Raw genomic sequence first — 19,028 nt, forward strand, 5'->3', positions numbered from 1 at the left:
CATGACTCTGTTCAATTCAAACTTCAAATTCCTGGCTATGGAGCCTTTAAACAAGGTAAACAGCACCCACCGGCCTTCCTTGGTTTCTGTCCTATGTACGCGTTGCAAACTTACAGCGAGCAGGATCCCTTTAATCCTCATTCACCATCCTTTGTTTGGAGTTGATACGGACAACCACTTCCAATAGCGATCCACGTATAATCCATTCAACGTATCTTCACGATCCAATGGGAACAAAGTTTTTACTAATGTTACAGCATCTCCTATAGCTGCCAGCAGCTTGGTTATACAACACACTTTTTACGCACATCAACAGTCTTGAAGTCCATGTCTACTTTTCTGCTTCTTTATTTACCAAATGCAAACATTAAACATACTTGAGAGACGGTGAACATCAAACCTGTGCGTGAGGTAAAAACTGTATGCATTCCCCCACCAAGCTCACTTGCCTCTACGTGTAAAACACCGGTTTAAAAACACTCTGTGCACCTACTGCCCCCACCTGGTGACAGCCCGAAATACATATACATTGACACTGGCTCCAACAATGTTTTTCTTACCTTTCTGGACATGGACAGTATACCGTTCACAGGCAGTCAGGCTACCTCTGGCGAGCACATGGAGGGCTGTGCGGCCCTCAAAAGAAATGCCACCCCACACCATGGTCAGGCTGGAGGATGTTACAGGCAGCAGAATGTTCTCCACTGCGTCTCCAGACTCTGTCACATGTGCTCAGTGTGAACCTGCTTTCATCTGTGAAGAGCACAGGGCGCCAGTGGCGAATTTGCCAATCTTGGTGTTCTCTGGCAAATGCCAAACGTCCTGCCTGGTGGACGTCGCACCCTCATACCACCCTCATGGAGTCTGTTTCTTGCCTGAAGAGAAGACACATGCACATTTGTGGCCTGCTGGAGGTAAATTTGCAGGGCTCCTGCAGTGCTCATCCTGTTCCTCCTTGCACAAAGGTGGAGGTAGCAGTCCAGCTGCTGGGTTGTTGCCCTCCTACGGCCTCCTCCACGTCTCCTGATGTACTGGCCTGTCTCCTGGTAGTGCCTCCATGCTCTGGACACTATGCTGACAGACGCAGCAAACCTTCTTGCCACAGCTTGCATCGATGTGCCATCCTGGATGAGCTAGGCAAGGCAAGTTTATTTATATAGCACATTTCGTACACAATGGTAATTCAAAGTGCTTTACATAAAAAGAAAGTAAAATGATAATGGAGAAAAATAATAAAACAAGCAATTTTAAAACTTTTAAAATGATTAAAAAATTTACTTAATTAAAATGATTTTAAATGATTTTACATTAAAAAAACAGTAAAAATATAGTGCAATCAGTTCGGACATTGCACAGTGCTCATTCAATAAATGCACAGCTAAACAGATGAGTTTTAAGTCTAGATTTAAATGTGACTAGTGTTTTAGCAAATCTGATCCTTTCTGGAAGCTGATTCCTACTATGGGTGGCATAGTAACTAAAGGCGGACTCCCCTTGTTTTGTGTGAACCTTTGGTATTTCTAGCTGACTCGATCCTAGTGATCGGAGTGGTCTTTTAGGTTTATATTCAGTGAGCATATCTGCAATATATTTCGGTCCTTGCTCATTTGAGCCCCTTTCACACTGCCATTCCGGCAAATACATGGGTAAAGTGTTCCGGCAATTGTTCTCGGGGGTCGCTAGATTTTGCACTTTCACACTGCCAGTGATTACCCGGGATATGTGCGTGCTTTCACACACAACCCGTAAAGATCCTGTAATGACACGCGACATCAGGGCGTGGCGTGTAATGTACGAGTCGAAAACGTTAGGCACGTTATACTGGCTTTTGTTCACACTGCGCTCGTCCCGGGTTGAACCCGGCAATGTTACTAGGTCCCCGACCCGGGTTCAATGCCGGAATCAATCCCAGGACGTGGTTGCTTTCACACAGAAGGCGACCCAGCAATGTTCCGGCAATTTGCCGGGTCCGACGTGCAGTGTGAAAGGGGCTTTAGTGACTTATATACGAGTAAAAGTACTTTAAAATCAATCCCAAATGTAACTGGAAGCCAGTGTAAGGACCTGAGGACTGGTGTGATATGCTCAGATTTTCTGGTTCTAGTCAGAATCCTGGCAGCAGGGTTCTGGATGAGCTGCAGCTGTCTAATGGTCTTTTTGGGAAGGCCGATGAGGAGCCCATTACAATAGTCCACCCTGCTGGTGATAAAGACATGAACAGGTTTCTCCAAGTCTTGGCTGGAAACAAAACATCTAATTCTTGCAATATTTTTTAAACGATAGTATGCTGATTTAGTTGTCTCCAGAATCACACCAAGATTCTTGACTTGATTTTTAGTTGTTTGACCCCTAGAGTCAAGGTATGCATTCACCTTGAAAACTTCATCTTTGTTTCCAAATGCAATGACTTCAGTTTTTTCCTTGTTTAACTGAAGAAAGTTCTGGCACATCCAACTATTAATTTCCTCAATGCATTGGCAGAGGGAGTCAATGGAACTGTAGTCATTTGGAGATAAGGCTAGGTAAATCTGGGTATCATCAGCATAGCTGTGATGGGCAATTTGGTTCTTTCTCATTATTTGACTTAGTGGAAGCATATTCAGGCTAAACAAGAGCGGTGCAAGAATTGAGCCCTGTGGGGCTCCACATGTCATGGACGTCCACTTAGACTTATGCTCTCCTAGACTCACATAATAGCCTCTCCCTTCTAAGTATGACCTGAACCATTTGAGTACCATCCCAGAAAGCCCAACCCAGTTTTCCAGTCTCTGTAGAAGTATGTTATGATTGACAGTGTCAAACGCAGCACTAAGACCTAGCAATACCAGCATCGATATTTTGCCAGAGTCACAATTTAAGTGAATATAATTTATTATCTTAATGAGTGCTGTCTCTGTGCTGTGATGCGGTCAAAAACCAGATTGAAAAATGTCCAGGTATCCATTTGAGTTTAAGTATTTGTTCAGCTGATTAAAAACTACCTTTTCTATAATTTTGCCTATAAAAGGAAGATTAGATATTGGTCTAAAATTGTTCAAAATGGCGTTATCAAGATTGCACTTTTTCAGGAGGGGCTTAACAACTGCAGTCTTTAGGGAGTTTGGAAATGTCCCAGAAAGAAGTGAGGTGTTCACGATTTCTAAAAGATCTGCTTCTAAACAGTTAAGCACACTTTTGAAAAAAGATGTGGGAAGTGTCTCGAGATAGCAGGCACTTCATGTCTTCCAGAATTTTGTTATCAATAGCTTCAAAAATAGACATAGTATATTTTTGATATTGTGGCCGAATCTGTCTGACCTCTGCATTACTTGAGGGTGTGCTAATCGCCTTCCTGATATTGATGATCTTCTCAGAAAAGAAGGAAGCAAACTCATTGCATATGCTGTCTGAGAGCATTTCAATGGGAATCTGACTTAAGGGGTTTGTCAGTCTCTCAACAGGGCCAAAAAGAGTATGAGTGTTCTTTAAGTTACTGTTTATAAGTTTTGAGAAGAAATTCTGTCTAGCTGTGGCTAGTTTCACATTCATAGTCTGAACTGCTGTTGATCTTCTCCAAACTGATTTCTGTCTGTTTGTTTTCTTACTGGCTATTATTGGAGCAATATCATTAATAACATTCTTAACTTTTGAATTGAAGGAATCAAGGAGAATATCAACAGAGTCTGCAGAAATGCTTGTTGTTATAGATATAGCCTCCATAAATAGTACACTTGTGTTCTCGTTTATGCATCTCCTTCTGACAGAGACAGATCTAGACTCAGTTGTAGCAGAGATCAATATATCAAAGAAAATACAGAAGTGATCAGATAGTGCTACAGTACGTCCTTAAAAACAATGGATGAAATGTTTAGACCCTTACTGATGATTAGATCCAGAGTGTGTCCACCTTTGTGGGTGGGTCCCTGCACATGCTGAATCAGGTCAAAAGTGTTTAGAACCATTATCATTTCTTTTGTAGTTTTGTTTTCTGCATTATCTGTGTGAATATTAAAATCCCCTGCAATAGCAAAACAGTCAAACTCTGAGGAAATAATTGATAACATTTCTATGACCTCTTCAACAAAGGCTGGAGAGTATTTTGGAGGCCTGTAAATAATAATAAACAGAATGAGGGGAGCACCTTTCAGCACAATCCCTAGATATTCAAAAGACAGGTACTGACCAAATGACACTTGCTTGCATTGATAGACATCTTTAAATAGAGCAGCTACACCTCCACCTCTCCAAACAATCCTGCAGACACTCATATAAGTGAAGTTAGGAGGGGCTGCTTCATTGAGGACTGTTGCACTGCAGCTGTCTTCTAGCCATGTTTCATTTAGAAACATAAAATCCAGATTGTTTGTGGTTATAAATCATTGATTAGAAATTATTTATTTTTTAGTGAGCGAATGTTTAAGGGTGCTTTCACACTAGCACTTTTGGTGCGCACCCGGGTTCGATTGATGTCAGAGTTCGGTTCGTTTGGATGATGTGAACGCTGTCTTCCGTACTCAGATGCGCACCCACGAATCGTACCCGGTGGTCTGGGGTACGCTTCTTGTGAACTCTGGTACGGTTCGTTGCTTATGTGAACGCAATCGTACCAAATCGCGGAAGTGAACCTCTTTTAATGACAAACTATTTGATGAAAATGTGTGTTTGTGTGTGTGTTTCACTCACTTTCCTGATGAGCGTGACTGAAGCGCTGCAAGCAGAGAGCTGTACATCTAATTTATGTTCGCCTTCAACGTTCTTTAGAGCATTTTGAGCACATTCGTAAAACAGACGTAAGTGCCGTTATATACCGAAGCTTTATAGACAAAATGTACAGTTCAAAACGTAATACAAAAAAGTGCAGAGAGTAATGTTATTCATTTCCCGCCTTCTCCTGCCGTCTAGTTTAAACAGTTGTCTATGGCCCCAGAAAAGATTGAAGTTGTCAATGAAATTCACTCCTTTTATACTCCTTTTATACCTAAATCTTTGTAGCCATGTGTTCAGCCCAAGCATCCTTGAAAACATATTTGTTCATCTTGCTGGGAGTGTTCCACTGATGAACGACTGAACTTTGACTCTTCGAAGTGTTTCAAAGAGTTCACTGAAGTCCTCCTTAAGGAGTTCTGACTGCTCTTTCTGAATATCATTCTTTCCCACATGGATGAGGCAGTCTTGTGCTTCATCAAAATGTTCTTAAGTTCCTTGTTCACATTAGAGACCGTTGCTTGAGGAAGGCAGCATGTTGTTGTAGTCCTGCTATGGATGTTTCTGATAACAGAGTCACCCACTATTCAGAGTCCTGGGTTCGGCTGCGCTCTGAGCTGAATGCCGCTGTCTGCTCATCCTTGAGCGTCTGTTAGTAGCTGTGTTAGCTGCTGGCTGATCAGATCCATGTTTAAACACATTTGGGGATTCCTCACCCACATTCATTGTTGGAATACTGTAATTTACAAGCCTTGTCATAGTCGAATCTGGGGTAGAGGAAGCTACGGCAGTAATACGAGAAACTTGTGACAATCTGATATCTTGTGTTCCTTTGAGTCTCGTTCCCTGTTTGTGCCATCGATTTGTGTGGTGATCAGTTTCAGCTTGTTCCTCTACACTTGGTATAAACTGTTGAGATTCAGAAGATTCTTGGGACTCACTGGCTATATGCTGAGAGGGTCCATTACTACGGTCTGCTGAGTGTTCTGTCTGTTTTGGAAGTCCAGCAAGAATCACAATCATTTGTATAAGTTTGCAGCAGTTCATGCAACAAGTAGGTCCATCAGGAGGCATTTTCTCTCTCTTCTGTTTGAATGTAGGCAGTTGTTATTACATCTCAGGAATGTAAGCTGCTAGCAGTGGTAGGCAAAGTCTAATTTTCGTAGAATTATTCCAGTCCCAAAGTTTTTAGTTTTAGCGTTTGTGCCAAAAATCTGTTGTTTGAGCACTGTGCTGATCTGCTGAAGTAAAAAATCTTAGAAAAATCTGAGAAAAGTACAGAAATAAGAAACAAAGTGCAGAGCAGTAAGCTAGAACGTCCGAATGGTAGCAAAGCCGGAAGCAGTTCACTATCTGAGCCACTTGTGTGGGTTCAAATATAGGCCACATAAATATCAAAATATAGGCCACATAAAATCCAATCGAATCCACCTTTATTTATAAAGCACCTTAAAAACAACACTGTTGACCAAAGTGCTGAACACAGTCTATAAATAAACAATAACATACAACAGAGGGACAACAAAAAATAATAAAACAATAGATAAACATAAAAATAAATGCAACAGTAATACAAACTAAAAGACAACCTTCAAACTGAGGTAAAAGCCAAAGAAAATAAATGAGTCTTAAGATGGGATTTAAAAACAGGAAGAGACTCAATCAATCTGATGTGCAAAGGCAGCTCATTCCAGAGTCTCGGAGCTGCCACGGCAAACACACGGTCACCTCTGGATTTTCGTTTGGTCCTGGGGACGACCAGCAGTGCCTGGTCAGCCGACCGGAGCGAACGGAAGGGGGTGTAGGGCACGAGCAGATCAATCAGGTACTGGGGGGCCAGGCCATGCAGACATTTAAAAACAAATAAAAGAATTTTAAAATCAGTGCCAAAGTGCACAGGGTGGAGGGATTGGACGATGGGTGAGATATGATCAAATTTTCGAGTTCCAGTTAAAAGACGAGCAGCTGCATTTTGGACTAGTTGTAATCATGACATAAGTGATTTGCTAATACCAGTGTAAAGTGCATTACAATAATCTAAACGAGTGGTGATAAAAGCATGGATTAAAATTTCAAAATCATGTCGAGATAAAACCGGTTTTACTTTGACTATTTGCCTCAGCTGAAAAAAGCTGGTCTTCACCACTGCACTAATCTGGGCATCAAGTTTTAACCGACCATCCAACTTGACTCCCAGGTTTGTAACCACAGGGCTAATGTCTCGGGTTAGACAACCCAAGTCAACAGGAACCGCAGCAGCTGAGTCACTAGGAGCAAATAACACAAACTCAGTTTTGCTCTCATTTAAATACAAAAAATTCATAGCCATCCATGCTTTCACTTCATTCAGACACTCTAAAAGGGTTTTTGACTGACTTAGCGGCAAATATATTTGGCAGTCGTCAGCATAAAAATGGAACGAAACATTGTGACGTCTAAGAATTGACACAAGAGGTAGCAGGTACATTGAAAAAAGTAGCGGCCCAAGGACAGACCCTTGAGGAACACCGCACGACAGAGGAGCCGAAGAGGACACAGCATCACTGAACTGACCTAAAAAGGCAACATAACTTACCAGTTTTGGAAATGTTGTTTTGAATATCTTACCAGTGTGTAAGACTATGCCGTTGTGTGTTTTTGAGGTCTTGTGTGCGATGCCTAGGGGAAATTTTAATTTTTTTTTTTCAGCAAGAGTGAATAGTTAAATTTTGACCTGAAAATAGGGTGTTTGGGGAATTGGGTGAGAAGTTATGGATTTGTGTTTCCTGTTCTGAGAATGAGGCATAGGTTCGATGAAACAATCTGCAGCAGGATTGCATGTTGAACTACTTTTAAACTGTTGCGTGGATTATTTATATGATTATATATTATATATTATATAGGAAAATAAGGGTCAGAATAAGGGATGCTCAAAACATTTGTACTGTAAAGTGTATGTAATTTCCGTGTCTGTATGTAGGTATAAATAAAAGGTATAGAAAATTCAGAAATAATTACATTTGTTTTGCCTCTCCTATTCATGCACTATTATTCTAAAAGGAATTTTAATGTCATACCAAAATAAATGTCACACACATTAGACACAAACCATTGGCCATTACAGAATAACCATTATAGAATTTTGATTGCACAAGTGGTATAGTTATTCAGGAGGTGTGTATACTGTTAAAATACTAATTGCATAAAATTTGAAAGCTTAACAACTGAACGTGTATGAAACGTCAAAGTCAATCAATAGAGCATTTTATTTAAACAATGGCACTTTGAACTAAATAATAATAAACAATAGGCTGTGAATAAATGAAAATGCAAACATAATTTCCTCATGAAAATACAATGATTGAAAGTATGATGTTATGCTATGACGCGTTAGATATGTTTTATGCTTTCATCAGTTTGGTTTTGTGTTCTCATGTTTCAGAGTATCTTATGGATAGTCTCACAGAAGGTGTTTTCACGAGTTCTAAGCTAAGTATCTGACGCGCTCCTCCCGATTTTTGTTAATAAAACATCATTTATATATATAAATATAGAACAGACCAAAAGTTTGGACACACCTTCTCATTCAAAGAGTTTTCTTTATTTTCATGACTATGAAAATTGTAGAGTCACACTGAAGGCATCAAAACTATGAATTAACACATGTGGAATTATATACATAACAAAAAAGTGTGAAACAACTGAAAATATGTCATATTCTAGGTTCTTCAAAGTAGCCACCTTTTGCTTTGATTACTGCTTTGCACACTCTTGGCATTCTCTTGATGAGCTTCAAGAGGTAGTCACCTGAAATGGTTTTCACTTCACAGGTGTGCCCTGTCAGGTTTAATAAGTGTGATTTCTTGCCTTATAAATGGTGTTGGGACCATCAGTTGTGTTGTGCAGAAGTCAGGTGGATACACAGCTGATAGTCCTACTGAATAGACTGTTAGAATTTGTATTATGGCAAGAAAAAAGCAGCTAAGTACAGGAAAACGAGTGGCCATCATTACTTTATGAAATGAAGAATTGGGAAAACTTTGAAAGTGTCCCCAAGTGCAGTCACAAAAAACATCAAGCGCTACAAAGAAACTGGCTCACATGCGGACCGCCCCAGGAAAGGAAGACCAAGAGTCACCTCTGCTGCGGAGGAGAAGTTCATCCGAGTCATCAGCCTCAGAAATCGCAGGTTAACAGCAGCTCAGATTAGAGACCAGGTCAATGGCACACGGAGTTCTAGCAGCAGACACATCTCTAGAACAACTGTTAAAGAAAGCACTGCTAAAGAAAGGCAACAAGCAGAAGAGACTTGTTTGGGCTAAAGAACACAAGCAATGGACATTAGACCAGTGAAAATCTGTGCTTTGGTCTGATGAGTCCAAGTTTGAGATCTTTGGTTCCAACCACCGTGTCTTTGTGCGATGCAGAAAAGGTGAACGGATGGACTCTACATGCCTGGTTCCCACCGTGAAGCATGGAGGAGGAGGTGTGATAGTGTGGGGGTGCTTTGCTGGTGACACTGTTGGAGATTTATTCAAAATTGAAGGCATACTGAACCAGCATGGCTACCACAGCATCTTGCAGCGGCATGCTATTCCATCCGGTTTGGGTTTAGCTGGAAATTTTTATTTTTCAACAGGACAATGACCCCAAACACACCTACAGACTGTGTAAGGGCTATTTGACCAAGAAGGAGAGTGATGGGGTGCTGCGCCAGATGACCTGGCCTCCACAGTCACCGGACCTGAACCCAATCGAGATGGTTTAGGGGTGAGCTGGACCGCACACAGAAGGCAAAAGGGCCAACAAGTGCTAAGCATCTCTCGGGGAACTCCTTCAAGACTGTAGGAAGACCATTTCAGGTGACTACCTCTTGAAGCTCATCAAGAGAATGCCAAGAGTGTGCAAAGCAGTAATCAAAGCAAAAGGTGGCTACTTTGAAGAACCTAGAATATGACATATTTTCAGTTGTTTCACACTTTTTTTTTGTTATGTACTGTATATAATTCCACATGTGTTAATTCATAGATTTGATGCCTTCAGTGTGAATCTACAATTTTCATAGTCATGAAAATAAAGAAAACTCTTTGAATGAGAAGGTGTGTCCAAACTTTTGGTCTGTACTGTATATATATAATATAAAATTTACATCTAATGGAAAATAAGTCAAAGTGTTTTCCAGTTGATTTGCACTGGGATTTCTTTCATTCTCTCGGGAAAACATTGGCTACATCTAAATCTAGTAGTTATGACAGAATATCGGCAAAAATTATTAATCTGTTTAGTCTGTTGTTTATTTACGTCTGAACATGTTATTATAAATAATCTAGCTAATATTATAGCTAATTAACAAAGGCTTTTAATGCCACTGTGTATTGTAGTACAAAATACTTAATGCAGGTTCAGTGCCACAGAAGGGATTCCTGTTTGAAGATTAAAAATTCAGAGAAGATAGTTAAAGTGCAGTACAAATTAAATAGAATATTTATTTATTCAGAGTTCAGATGGTAGGTGCAACTTTATGTTCTATTCTTTGATCTTTGTAACTTTAACAGAACAGTTAGAGAAATAATGCTGTTGTATGGAAACATAATAGGCTGTCAAGAGAGCACTATAATTTGAATAGTTACAGAATGGTAAGCAGGCACGTGCACACATCAAAGGGCCTTGAGCACCTTCCCCATTTTCTTCCTCTAAAGAGAGTGTCCTTGTTTCTGGGGAGTGTTTTTTTTTAATGTATAGTCATATTGTATAGTTTGTTTCTGTTTGCGCACAGCTTTCCCTGTCAGACAAATAAAAATCTAAATATCAGGTGGGGTCAGGAAATTCTGAGAAATGCTCCGTGTCTCATTGACTGTCACATGCACATCACAGTCACAGACGGCCGCAGAAGTGAAGCCTTCTCTCTCTTTTCAGTTGTGTTTGTCTTGCTGTGGAGGTGAGTGGTGATGAACAACAGACTAAGCTACCTGTGCCTCGAAGTTACAGCTAATTATCCAAAAGACAAAATAGTTAATTTGTCTTTCTAACATCCCTGACTCCTGAGAGATCTAAGTTAGCTAAAGTTCAGCTAAGGCAATAGGAAGTCTAGTAGGTTAGACTGGTGCGCGTTCGTTCACTGACACTGCATGATTCAGTTTTTTTTAATGCATTTAGAATTATTACAAAATTCAAGATATGGGGGCAGAAATGTATATATTTTTATAAATTCATAAAGTTCATCACAATCACGCGAAGTTTTTTCCACCAAAAAGCAGCATGATTACTAATGTGATATTGATTTTATACAGCAGTTCAAAAAACAAGGATTTATTATATTAATACACTTATGTTTTAGACACAATTTTGATTGTTTTTGCTCTGTTTTGTCAACAAATATAAATTCAGGGTGCTGTTTCATAAAAGACGATAAGAAAAGCGGGGATTAAAGTCCAAAACGTGACTTGAAAAGTCAGCTTTATAGAGTAGAGCTTCATTTTGACCTGAAAATAGGATGTTTGGGGAAAAGGCGTAATTTGCGGATGGAACATGTCCCAACCACTTTTTGCCAGGGTCAATACTGTCCCTACCGATAAAAAAGAAAGATTTACCGCTTTTGTTTCCATATAAATATAAACTATGATAAAAATTCACCAGCATGCATTGTATGTTGTATAAAAAAATTAAAATAATAAATAATAATAATAATAATAATAATAATAATTATACTAATAATACAACAAAAACAAATCAGAAAGCTCGACCAGTGGGAATAATGAGTCTGGAGCACTGAATTGCCCAGCTTCCCATCAGTGATCAGCACCTGCCTTCAAAATTGTCTCGCGCTGCCCCTGGTACATTGATGTATTTTTAAAAGGCTAAAATTAAGTTGTTCCAACTCTAAACCCTGTCCCCTAAAAAATTAGATTATTAAATAAAAAACTAGCACGAGTTGCACGGTGTTCCACCACTTTTTAAAGCAAAGTTACGCCACTGGGTGCGATGGATGTGTGTTTACTTTTCTGAGAATATGAGGCATAGTTTCAAGAAATGTTTAAGCAATCGAGAAAAAACTACCTAGCTGCAGCAGGATTACAGGTTGGACTGATTTTAAACTGTTGCCGACCATTTAAATTCACGCCATCTCACGTATTCGATCCAGATTCAATGAGTCAGGAAAAATTGATGTGGACATGCCACGCAGCTGAGACGCTTAAGCAGCCCTTAATGTTGATCATGGATCAAATCGATCCACCATGACAAACAGCAAATATTTGGGCTGTTTAATGACATTTGAGACATTGTTTTCCTCTGCATAAGTGACAAGTCACATGTAGACTATATATTTTTTTTTGGAATCTGCCATACTCTTCGAAATAGGCCTACAGATTAAAAGGAAGCAATAAATTCAATACAATCCTATAAAAGCAAATTATATTCCAATGTAAAAACGGCGTTAAGGATATTAAGAATATTATTTTAAATTACTTTTGAAAGTACCTTCAAAATGTCTGCATGGCGCGGGTTACTGACGCCATCACCACCGCAAGTTTAGGTCTTGATTTATCAATAATAAAAAACAAATTACATTTATTTTAAATTTATTTTATTTACATTTTATTTATTTTATTTCGAGGATACAAACATCTCTTACACGGTTAGTCGCACTAGCTGTTCTTAAGTTAAAGTCAAAAGTTGTATATGTTAACATTAGTTTAATGGACTGTGAAGTGAACTAACAAGAACAAACAACGAACAGCTGTATTCTTATTAACTAACGAAGTTTAATAAATACTGTATCAAATGTATTGCTGTTAATGTTAGTTAATACGTCAATGTCAGCTAATGAAACCTTATAGTAAAGTGTTACCCTAGAAAACTAGGTTTTGCCTGATAGAGAAAATATATAGTTGACAAAACCAAAGTTTAGTAACCTTATGTTAAGTGACATTAACCAATTAAGCAAACAGACACAGCTTTATCCACCAAAACATTTATTTAGTTGCCAATTCAAATAAGACCGATAGATAGATAGATAGATAGATAGATAGATAGATAGATAGATAGATAGATAGATGGATAGACATAGACTTTAAGTGTTGTCACTAAGCGCAAGAGTCTGAGAGTGCAAGTCTGCAGCCAGACCCTTCTCCATGATATTATAATACAACTGTACTGCTGACTCTTCACTGAGACAGTAATTTTTGTTACCGAAAGTACATATGCTTCCTGTGCATGTTTTGTAAAAGAATCGAATCACAAAAAAAGTTTATTGGCACTCACAGGTTATACTAATATTTGGTTCATGTACATGTACAACGCCAACATGTTGGGTTAACTTCAAAAGAGTAAATGTCCTTCGAGTGGCAATGGTACAGTTGAGGCAGTTGAGGATCTAATACAAAAGGCTAATCATTCAGAGTAAAGTTACTGGCAGTGCTTGTCTCCATCTTCTAATGTAGACGATGTGCCTCTGAAGGAAAGTCAGTGTCTTTCTGAGGTGTGGTGGATATGCAATGTTAAAAGCAAAATACATCCAGAAGGCTGTTATAAAGGCTTCATCAAGGCTGGTGCACTGACACACGTCTATTCCACCTTCTGTCACCACACTGAGCCCTCCTCCTGTGATTGCCATTTTACAGTCAATATCCATCAGTTGTATGGTAGGAAAGGGTGTAGCAGGGTCCCCCTACATAACAAATAAATAAATAATAATAATAATAATAATAATAATAATAAAATGAAAATGCTTTTCAAATTCTGTTCCATCCTCTTTGGCTCAGACAGTGTAGCTACATACACTGCAGAACTGCAAAAACAATTAGAAGCTAATGTATAAGGGTCACAATGCAGTTCATGTTCTCTTATACACTGATAAATCTTACATTGTTTTCTAAAACTATTGTTTTACATTTTTAACAGATGGGCTAAAAAGGTACAGAAGAATAAAATATTACATGAAAAGATTTGAAACAATATATTTTACAGTTTTACATAAATTTTTTTTAATAATACTCACTCCAGCAGGTGTCCTTAAGTATGGGTATATTCTGAGTAAGTTACATCCTACACAGACATTCCTTCCATGCTATCTCAACGCCTCCAGAAGAATATTCGTGCTATGTGGTCTTTGAGAGTCGACATGTCTAGATGTGTTTTCTGATACTCAGTTTGTAGCACATTCACATGGGCAGACAGTGAATCCTCCCAAACAAGTTTCCTTAATCAGAACAACAGAAAGAGATAATGCTTAGACCGTGACCGATAATGACAGCCAATACAGATAATGCGAAACATCTAAATACATATTGAACCAGGTGCTTTAGAGCTATTTTTGCTGTTGCTTTTTTCTGAACTACAAAATTAGTTTTAAATTCATTATTGAGTGATTATTGAATGAGACTGTAAATTATTAAACATGAATTTACAAAAAATATAAATGACATATCAATTTTGTAAAATTGATGTATATCAATTTTAAAACAATTGTAAAAAATTAAGAACCTTAAAAGTCTTAGTCTCTTGAATTATACAGTATATTGATTAACCTCCTTAAGGTGATTTAGCTCATTATCAGGTAAGTTAAAGTTGGAATCAGCGTATGGAGGCTGATTTACTGAATCGATGACGTCACTTACATGGGGAGTGTAATCTGCTGAAAACAAGTTCAAACGTGTTTTGTTCTTTCATGGTAAACAGATATTAATACAAATTGTTCTGTGATTTCAGGAGGACAGAAAGAAACTCTACAGAACAGAAGTGAAGCTCCAAGATTTCAACATTTCCGAAGGGAGATACTGACTTAGAAATACAGGTGAACTGAAGAAGCTCATGAACTACATTAATATGCCTTTTTCAGAATATATTTCAAAAATTTTAAGAAGTCCCTGACATCAAGCATCAGCTGATTACCTTCAAATAAACCTGGAACTGCAGAGTAAATATTGTTGGCTCTGTGACAGGTTGCTTGTTTTGTTCCTAGACTCTTCAGTGATGATGAGCAGAGTTGGAGTGAACCTACTGTCAGACCGTGAGTACTGTGGGGTTTCAGTCAGGGCCTTCAGTAAACAACTGTAAGATACCTGTACACATCTTAGACATCTCTGTTACAGCTAACGGAGCCGTATGTGTAGTGCACATATTATGACACACAGTCTCTCAAAAATGATGGCTGATCAACAACTTCAGCAGTAGGCTTGATTAGTATGGGTAAAAGGGATAGTTCACCCCAAAATGAAAAATTTGCTGTTAATTTACTCTCCCTCAGTTCATCCAAGGTGTGGGTGACTTTTTGGTAACACTTTATAATAACGTTCAGTTGTAAGTCATTTTTAAGTGATAAGTTAATGATGAACTAATCATTTACAAAACTTTCATAATCGATGAACAAATGATATACTAATAATTTGTGTATGTTTTGTAAAGTAATTTACAAGTAATTTGATGATGATGAACTAATTATTTACAAAAAATGATTACACGTTCATAGAAATAAATGATGTTAATATTTTTATGTATGTTCTGTAGATTAAGTTATAAATCATTTCAAGAAATTGGAAGTGATTAAATTATTATGAACTAATCAATTACAAAACATGTATATACGTACATTCACTAATGATTAAGTAATATGTTAACGATTAACAAATCTGTCATAAGTTATCTTTAAAAAAATAGCATATGGTTAAAGCATAACCTTGATGGTTAATAGTTACTAGTTAATTTATTATTAATCATTGTAAATGTCAACAATGTACTATTATCTCAATAAACATTATAAATCATTTACAAAGCTTTCTGCACCCCCTAATCTAAAGTGTAAACTTGTCATTATGTTTTACAAACTTTATGGATTCCAGTTGTGTGTGTGTGTGTATATATATATATATATATGTGTATATATATATATACAGAACTGGGTAGTAACGGATTACATGTAATCTGGATTACGTAATCAGATTCCAAAACTCAAGTACTTGTAATTAGAGTAAACTACTTTTTAAAATACTAGTAATCAGACTACAGTTACTTTTTTACGGATTACATGATTACATATTATTAACACAATGTTAATAAGTCGTTCACAATTCATAGATTCATAGAAGTTTACCAAGAACCAGGCTGACTTCTGGTGCGCGCGCGGAGATGGAAAAATGGCGGAAGGAGGAGTGGAGTGGGGAGACACCTCGGATGATGATAATGGTCAAGATATGGAGTATCAGGAAGTAAGATACAATAAAAGGAAAAAAAGAGTAGTTTGGGTGATGGGTCTGATTGTGAACAAACAAAACACACGAGACGTGAAGCTATTAAAGAGATGTCAGGTAAAGAAATCAAAGTGATTATTACGTTTGCTAAGCAGACAGAACAGCAAGCCCATCATGTCAAATTATCGAAAATAATCGAGGAAGAGATAGGAGTAGTGAAAGCTGTAGCAATGGAAGAATAATGATTAAATGCATGGATCAGAAGCAGAAGGAAAAAATAATGACAATGAAAATGCTAGCAGGGGCACGGATAACGTGCACAGAAATAGGCAATAAAGTTCAAGGTGTTATTTCGGGAGTACCTCTTAATGTGAGTATGGATGATATCAAAGGCAGTCTGAGTGAAGGCACAGTCATTTCTGCTAGAAGGCTACAGATGTGGAAAGACAATAAAAAATGTGAAAGCATGAGCGTGATGATACAGTTTGAAGGGAATAATCTGCCGATAAGAGTAAAACTATAGGATTTGTAAGCTTCTCAGTGAGAGAGTATGTACCTCTGCCTTTAAGGTGCTTCAAATGCCAATGCATGGGACATACTGCTAGTGTCTGTAAAGGGAAAATGCATTGTGCAAAATGTGGGGGAGAACATGATTATGGAAAGTGTGAGGAGGGTGCAGAGATAAAATTTTGTAATTGCGGAGGAAGACACAGTGCAGCATATGCAGGATGCCCTGTACAACAAGAAGCCCGTGAAGTACAAAAAATAAAAACAGTACAACATTTAACATATGCAGAAGCAACTCGTAAGGTGAAAGGTGCAGTAGAAACAAAAAGAACTAATGTGCAAGGAACTATGGCAGAATCCTTTCTTCAGAAAGATGTAAATGATGTGAGAAATAAACCAGATCAACATGTTGTGATGAACAAAATTGATTTTGTGGCTTTTATTTGTGCGGTGGTTAATGGTACCTCGCAAGTGGAAAGGAAGTCAGATAAGATAAAGATTATTGTTGGGTGTGCTAATAAATTTCTGAAGTTAGCAGGTGTTAAAGCAGAGGAGGTCCATGAGATTTTGAAAGCTAAGGAAGGAAATGTTGCTTTGGATATGACTCAGAATAATACTTAGGTATATAATGTCTTTCCTATTACTACATTGGAGCGCCAGGAGCTTAATATCAAATGGGCAAGGTTTTAAAAAACATATTGTAGAAATGGGAAAATTGCCAGACATCATGTGTATTCAGGAGACATGGTTAAATAGCTCCTTGGATTTTAAGATTGATGGATATGTAGTTGAAAGGAGAGACAGAGAAGATGGAAGAGGTGGAGGATGTGCAACATTTATTAAAGAGAGCATAGCATATAAAAGAGTATTCACAAGTAAAAGTTTAGAATGTGTAACCATAGAAGTATTGGGAAAACATGAAGGAATCAGAATTACATATTTCTACAATCCATGTAAAGAAATAAGTAATGCTATATTAAAAGAAATGATGGGTAATATTCAGGGCAAATTTATCATATGTGGGGATTTTAATGCACATAATGGTCTCTGGGGTAGTAAAAATACAGATAACAATGGGGTAATCATAGAAGAATTTTATGGAAGAAAACTCACTTGTGTGCTTGAATGATGGGAAACCAACAAGAATGGATATAGTTAAAGGTGGTATGTCATGTTTGGATCTAACAATAATGTCAGCAGCTTTAGCTGGTAAGTGTACTTGGAGTGTACTTGACGATAACTTGGGCAGCGATCATTGGCCTGTAATATGTGAGATCCAGAGTACTGTTCAAAATGAAAATATGGGTCAATTTGCAAGATGGGGATTTAGGCAGGCAGTGAGAGAGAGGAATAAGGCATTCCGGATTTTAAATAGTAATAACTCAAGATACCGTAATAGAATATCAGAAAAAAGGGCTACTGCAAGGAAGGTAATTAAAAGCGCAAAGAGAAAGGCTTGGCAGGAATTCTGTAATACAATTAGGAGAGAAACTGGAATAAATGTGGTTAGGAGAATGATTAGGAAAATAAATGGTGTTAAGAGTTGTAAGAAGATTCCTGTAATTGAAGAGGAAGGGAAAGCGGCCATAAAAAATAAAGAGAAGACAGAAGTCCTAGCTTAAACTTTTTCTAAAGTCCATAGTATTGAAAATTTAAGTGACAAATTTTTAAATAGAAGACAGGAATTAAGCAGAATATATGAGAATGTTCGTGTGAAAAAACAAGGAGCTGAAAATAGTATAGATGAGGATTTTAATGCTTTTGAGTTAAAAATAACTATTAACAACTCAAAGAATACAACTCCAGGGAAAGACATGATTACTTATAGTATGTTAAAAAATGTACCAGAGGTAGCAATTAAAACTATGTTGGATTTATATAATCATATATGGAATGAAGGTTATTTACCCAAAGATTGGAAAAGTGCAATAGTAATACCAGTAGTGAAACCAGGTAAGGATGCAACAAAATCTAATAGCTACAGGCCAATAGCTCTTACATCTACATTATGCAAAGTAATGGAGAAAATGTTAGTAAGAAGGTTAAATTATTTTCTGGAAAAGAAAGAAATATTAACACCAGTTCAGTGTGGTTTTAGGAAAAAAAGAACAACAATGGATGCTCTTTTATTGTTTGGAAATGAGGTTAGGAAGGCACTAATAATGAAGCAGTTTCTTGTTGCAGTTTTCTTTGATATTGAAAAAGCGAATGACACTCTATGGAGGGAAGGACTGTTAATAAGGTTAGATAGAATTGGTGTTGGAGGGAGAATGTATAACTGGATATTAGATTTTTTATTTGAACGTACATTTCAGGTAAGAATAGGTGAAGAAACATCAGCATCATATGGTATCCTGAATGGTACCCCACAAGGAAGCGTGATTAGGCCAATTTTATTTAATTTAATGATCAATGAAATATTTGAAAAAGTTAAACCAAGCATTGGGAAGGCGTTGTATGCGGATGATGGTGCTATATGGAAAAGAGGTAGGAATATAGGAAATGTAATTGAAGGAGTACGAGAAACCATAAATGAAGTTGAAAGATGGTCAGTAGATTGGGAATGAAGTTTTCAGTATCAAAAACTCAATATATGGTTTTCTCAAGGAAAAAGAAAATTTAACAGATTACATTGAAGTTATATGATCAACGGTTAGAAAGAGTGATAGAGTT

The 19,028-nt window shown here is 37.6% G+C and overlaps 1 long non-coding RNA gene across 2 annotated transcripts in view; it reads left to right on the forward strand.

The window, feature by feature from the left end:
• Positions 1–19,028, forward strand: part of LOC132133703 (uncharacterized) — a 300,636-nt gene that overhangs the window by 138,161 nt on the left and 143,447 nt on the right. Inside the window, exons 1-2 of one of the 2 annotated variants that reach the window (XR_009429212.1) lie at positions 14,253–14,455; positions 14,546–14,671. This is a non-coding gene — a long non-coding RNA (uncharacterized LOC132133703). Of the gene's footprint in view, positions 1–14,252; positions 14,672–19,028 lie in introns of those variants that run through there. The other variant, XR_009429213.1, reaches the window with a different exon arrangement.

The sequence above is a fragment of the Carassius carassius genome, chromosome 50 (assembly GCF_963082965.1).
Source record: "Carassius carassius chromosome 50, fCarCar2.1, whole genome shotgun sequence".
Classification (NCBI taxonomy): Eukaryota; Metazoa; Chordata; class Actinopteri; order Cypriniformes; family Cyprinidae; genus Carassius; species Carassius carassius.